This window comes from Triticum urartu, chromosome 4, assembly GCF_003073215.2.
Source record: "Triticum urartu cultivar G1812 chromosome 4, Tu2.1, whole genome shotgun sequence".
Taxonomy (NCBI): domain Eukaryota; kingdom Viridiplantae; phylum Streptophyta; class Magnoliopsida; order Poales; family Poaceae; genus Triticum; species Triticum urartu.
In genome coordinates, this window is record NC_053025.1 from 618,975,509 (window position 1) to 618,981,935 (window position 6,427).

Below are 6,427 nucleotides of genomic sequence, written 5' to 3' on the forward strand. Positions count from 1 at the left end.
CCGTCGAGGCCGCCAAGGAGGAGTTGAAGGCGAAGGTGGCGCAGCTAGAAGCCGATCTCGCCGAGAAGGGCAGAGAGATCAGCGCCGCCAAGGTCTCCAACGTGGATCTTGAGTTGAAGCTAACCACTTCGACCAAGACTCTGGACAGCGCCAAGAAGCGGGAGGCGGCCTTGAAGGAGGAAATTAAGGCTGACAAGGCACTGCTGGAGAGTGCTGCCGCCGCCCAGAACGCCTTCAGGGAGACTGTGACGCACTGGACGGAGAGTCTGGTGAACGCCGCCACAGACATCAACAAGGAGCTGGCGCAGCTGGGAATGGAAGATCTTGGGTATCCCTCCGACGACAACCTCCAGCCCAGCGCCAAGCTCGTCCTGTTCTTCAAGGGCGTGGCGACAGCCCTCCAGCGACTTCGGGAGAGGATCCCCAAGCAGCTGGCCGACGAATCGCGCAAGATCTGCGCAGGAGCCCTCCAGAAAGTGTTGATGAAGGTGGCTTTCCGCAATCCTGGTCTCCGCCTCACCAACATTCTCAGGACCTTGCCGCCGGAGGCTGATCTGGAGGAGCTCAAGGCCCTTGTCGCACCCATTGTGGACAAGGTGAGCGGGATCAAGCGGGTCGAAGGCGATCGCGTAGATTAGGCCGCCCATTTCTTCTTTCCTTGTCGCTGTTTGACATGTTATGAAAACAGATTATTAGAGCCGCGACAAGTTATCCTTGTAATATAACTTTTATTCTGGGCAATTATTGCAACGTTATTCCCTTTACTTGACCCCTCCCTTTGTATGTCTTTTTACCCTACGCTTTTAGGGAACTTGCCGGTGCAGGCACCTTAGCCGCGAGCGCTGAGTGCGGGACGTCAGCAGCCTGCTGGTGGTGCCGCTACCGACAAGAAACCTTGTCGCAACTAGTTGCAGCTCACTTAAGTTGCTGAGCAAACTCGAAACAAAGTAAGGGTGCTAGCGGCTCACTTAAGTTGCTGAGCGGACTCGAAGCAAAGTAAGGGCGCTAGCAGCTCGCTTAAGTTGTTGAGCGGACTCGAAACAAAGTAAAGGCACAACTAGCTACGAGTTGGTTCCTCCGCGCACAGGTTTTCCATACAAAGTGTGGTCGTTCAAGGGAGATAACTTAAAATTTAAAAAATTTGATTGCTCAAACTTTGGCAACTTAGCTTTTCTGTTGTTTGCTTCCCGGCAAGGCGAAACTGTCTAGAACGACGCCTGGTCCATACCATTGTCTTCTCCTTTCCCCCCCGGCAAACTTGTGGGCGAGGGGAACCTTGCTTTCAGAAGGAAGAAGAGACAATACAGATATGGAGCTTTATGGCTCGTTACTGCTTACCGGGGTTTAGGTGCTGCACAAAGTGTCAGATAACACATGCATAAAATAGAAAACATGAAATCGACAAAATGTGCGGAGCACATGAGCTTTACTTATGCACGGGGTCTGCGCCCGGCATTGTACAAAGGATTACATGCAACAGCGGCAAGACTTGTACAAAAGGTGGTTGCCGGAACAGGTTTCGACAACCGCGCCTTACGGGTAAAACTTGCGAAGATGCTCAATGTTCCAGGAGTTGCTCACCGGAATGCCATCTTCGGTCTCAAGGCGGACAGCGCCAGGCCTTGTGACTCGTTTCACCCAGTAAGGGCCTTCCCACTTTGGTGTCAACTTGTTGGAATTCTTGGCGGACTGAACGCGCCGAAGAACAAGGTCGCCTTCCTCGAGACTTCTGGCGTTAACTTTGCGGCTATGGTAGCGGCGCAAAGCTTGCTGGTAGCGAGCAGCTCGCACAGCAGCCTGAAGACGGTCTTCCTCAAGGAGCAGCGCGTCATCTTGTCGCAGCTGCTCTTGCTCAAGCTCATCATAAGCGAGCACTCGAGGTGACCCGTATACGAGTTCCGTGGGGATAACTGCTCTGCTCCATAGACTAGAGCGAAAGGTGTCTGTCCAGTGGCTTGATTTGGCGTCGTCCTGATCGACCAAAGAACCACCGGCAGCTCCTCGATCCAGTTTCTTCCGCACTTGTGCAGCCTGTCGAAAGTTCTGGTCTTGAGCCCGCGCATCACTTCAGCATTTTCCCTCTCCGCTTGACCGTTGCTTCTCGGGTGAGCAACAGAAGCGAAGCAGACCTTGGCGCCAAGATCTTGGACGTACTGCATGAAGGTGTGGCCCGTGAATTGCGTACCGTTGTCGGTGATTATCTTGTTAGGGATCCCGAAGCGGCAAACAATCGACCTGAAGAACTTGACTGCTGACTGTGCTGTCACCTTCATCACTGGTTCCACTTCCGGCCACTTTGTGAACTTGTCGATTGCGACGTACAAGTACTCAAAGCCCCCGATAGCTCGGGGGAAGGGGCCGAGGATGTCGAGCCCCTAGACCGAAAATGGCCAGGATAAAGGGATCGTCTGGAGAGCTTGAGCTGGTTGGTGTGTCTGCTTGGAATGGAACTGGCACGCTTCACACTTGGTTACTTGTGCAGTTGCATCCTAGAGGGCTGTTGGCCAGAAGAAACCTTGCCGGAATTCTTTGCCGACAAGTGCTCTTGCGCCAATGTGGTGACCACATATGCCTCCATGTATCTCTGCCAACAGCTTTTGTCCATCTTCCCGGTGAATACACTTCAATTTCACACCGTTCAGTCTTCTTCTGTACAGTGTCTTGTCGACAAACTGGTACATACTTGACTGCCGGGCTACTCTTTCCGCTTCTTCTTGCTCTTCGGGAAGTTCTCCTGTCTGAAGGAAACGGACAATCTGCTGCGCCCATGCTGGAGCCTGCGGCTCGACAACAAGGACTAAAGGCAAATCTGCTGCTGCGGGAACATCCGCTTCTACGGCAAGAACCTGCGGCTCTGCCGGAGCTTGACGTTCCCCGACAAGCTTGCCGGAGCACAACTTGTCGGGAGTTTCTGCTTCAACGGAACAAATCCTAGGGCTTGCCGGAGCATCTTGCTCCTCAGTGCTCTTGGTGTTGATCTTGGGGACTGCTGCGGGAACATCCGCTTCTACGGCGAGAACCTGCGGCTCTGCTGGAGCGTGACGTTCCCCGGCAAGCTTGCCGGAGCAAAACTTGTCGGGAGCTCCTGCTTCAACCGAACAAACCCTAGGGCTTGCCGGAGCAGACTGCTCCTCAGCACTCTTGGCGTTGATCTTGGGGACCTTCTTGGCGGCGGCTTCGGGAAGCTCTGCCGGCAAATAGTCACCAGAAACCAACTTCCTCTTCTTGCTCTGTCCAGTTGATGGTGTTACGGACGGTTGAGTCAGCTTGAGCACAAAGATCCCTGGTTCCACAGGTAACTTAAGTGCGGTGCACTTTGACAGTCCATCGGCAATGGCGTTCTGATCTCTTGGAACATGTTCCATTTGTAGGCCTTCAAAGTGCTCTTCTAGCTTTCTCACTTCGTCGACGTAAGCTTCCATCAACGGACTCTGATAACTCTTGTTCACTTGGCGGACGACAAGCTGTGAGTCACCCCTGACAATGAGCTTCTTGATCCCAAGGTCTGCCGCGATCCTGAGACCGGCAAGCAATCCCTCATACTCCGCAGTATTGTTTGTTGCTTGCTCCTTGGGAAAGTGCATCTGGACTACGTACTTGAGGTGCTCTCCGGTGGGTGCGACAAGCAGCACGCCAGCGCCGGCGCCTTGCAGCGAAAAGGCACCATCAAAGTACATCAGCCATTCTTTGCTTGCTTCATTGACGGGGATGCTCGTTTCTGGAATTTCTTCATCTGGTGTTGGCGTCCATTCTGCTATAAATTCTGCCAATGCTCTGCTTTGGATAGTTGAAGTGCTCTCAAACTTGAGGCCAAAGCTTGACAGTTCCAGTGCCCACTCAACAATCCTGCCTGTCGCTTCTGGATTCTGTAGTATCCTCTTCAGCGAAAAGCGAGTGACAACTGTGATCTCATGTGCTTGGAAGTAATGGCGCAGCTTTCTCGAGGCCATGAGAAGACCGAAAAGCAATTTCTGCACACCAGAGTACCTTGACCTAGCCCCCTGCAGAAGGGAACTGACAAAGTAAACTGGGCGCTGCACCATTTTCTTCTGTATCTTCTCGTGCATCTGCGCAGATCCATCTTTGTCGGGACCGGAGCTTGTCGGGGAAGCCCCTTGCTTGCCGTTGGATGCGTTTGCCGTGGTTGCTGGCTCGTCATCTGCCTCCCTCTCTGCTACTAACGCAGCACTAACCACTTGATTGGTTGCCGCTATGTACAGCAGCAACTTCTCTTGTGGCTTAGGTGCGACAAGTATTGGAGGGGAGGACAGGTATCTCTTCAAGTCTTGCAGCGCAGCCTCCGCTTCCGGAGTCCATTTCATTGGACCTGCCTTTTTCAATAATTTGAAAAATGGCAGGGCGCGCTCAGCAGACCGAGAGATAAACCTGCTGAGAGCAGCCATGCAACCGGCAAGTCTTTGTACATCCTTGACGCGCTTTGGTGCTTCAATCTGCTCAATGGCCTTGATCTTGTCGGGATTGGCTTCAATTCCCCGCTGAGACACGAAGAACCCGAGAAGCTTGCCGGAAGGAACTCCAAACACACACTTCTCTGGGTTGAGCTTGAGGCTGATCTTGCGCAGATTTGCAAAGGTCTCGTCTAAATCTTGAATCAGGGTTGCTCTGTCTTTGCTCTTGACCACTATGTCATCCATGTAGGCTTCCACATTTCAGTGTATTTGTGGCTCGAGAGCGACATGGACTACTCTTGCAAATGTTGAACCAGCATTTTTTAATCCGAAAGGCATCCGTACGAAACAGTACGTGCCACATGGAGTAATAAATGTGGTCTTCTCCTCATCCTCTTCTGCCATGAAGATCTGATGATATCCTGAATATGCGTCAAGAAATGAAAGCAAGTCACATCCGGCTGTGGAGTCAACAATCTGGTCAATGCGCGGCAAAGGAAATGGGTCTTTGGGACAAGCTTTGTTAACATCGGTAAAATCGATACAAAGTCTCCATTTCCCATTCGCCTTGCGCACGACTACAGGATTGGCCAACCACGTGGGATGGAGCACTCCTCTGACAAGGCCTGCTGCTTCCAGTTTCTTGATCTCTTCTGCAATGAACTCTTGGCGCTCCACTGCCTGCTTCCTGACCTTCTGCTTGACAGGCCGCGCATGAGGACAAACGGAAAGGTGGTGCTCAATCACTTTCCTGGGAACACCGGGGATGTCAGACGGTTGCCACGCAAACACGTCGACACTCGCCCGCAGGAAAGCAACAAGCGCGCTTTCCTATTTAGGGTCGAGAGTGGCACTGATGGTGAAGGTACCACCAGTGCCGTCCTCCTTGGCGGACACCTTTTTCGTCTCTGGCGGAGCCGCCATCGTCTCCTTACACTTGCCGGTGGAGCTCGATGGTGCGTCCTCGACGGCAGCGCAGCACTCCGGGGAGGTGCGCTTGCCGGAGTGGGCATCAGAGCTCTTGCCGGACTTGGTCTTCTTCCCCCCGGGAGCTTCAGCGGCAAGTGACTTGCGTTCTGCTGCGGCTGCTGCTTCCCGGTAGATCTTGTCGGCACAGATAAGGGCATCTTTCTTGTCGCCAGGCACAGAGATGACGCTTATCGGGCCTGGCATCTTCAGCATATTATATGCGTAATGAGAGGCTGCCATAAACTTGGCAAGTGCTGGACGGCCAAGTATCCCATTGTAAGGCAATGGAATATCAGCAACGTCAAATGTGACCCTCTCAGTCCTGAAGTTGAGCTCGCTGCCAAATGTTGCCGGCAGCGTGACTTTCCCCTTCGGCTTGCTCCTTCCCGGGTTGATTCCTTGGAATGTGCCAGTCTCTTCGAGCTCGCTGTCAGGGATCTGGAGTTTTTGGAGTACAGCGGAGGAGATCAGGTTCAAGCCGGCCCCGCCGTCAACTAGCATCTTGGTGACTTTGAGGTTGCGGATAGTTGGTGATACCAACATCGGCAAACACCCGACCGCAGTTGTTCGATCAGGGTGGTCCTCAATGTCGGAGATGATAGGCGTGCTGGACCATTTCAGAAGTTTGCGTGATTCGACAGGTGGTTTCGCTGCATTGACTTCCCGCACCCACTGCTTGAGTTGGCGGTGCGAAGTATGCAGGGAAGCGCCGCCGTCAATGCACAAGACCTCTGTGGCTTTCTGAAACTCCTGCTCACTGGTCTCAACATCATCCATGTCTTCGTCGTCGTCGTCGTCGTCTTCATCGTTGTCGCGGCCGCGGGGAGGTCTGTCTCCTTGCCGCTGCTTGGCCTTGCCGCGGCGTCCTCCTCGGCCGGCTCCCTTTTTGCCAGATTCTGCAGCGCCACCTTGGGCCCTCTCCTTGTCTCGCCGCTCGTACTCAGCCTTTTGCTGCTGGACAAGCTGCTCGACCTTCTTACAGCTCTGGAGGTCATGGCCCTTGGTGCGGTGAATCTTGCAGTATTGCTTGTCGGAGTCGTCCTGCTTGT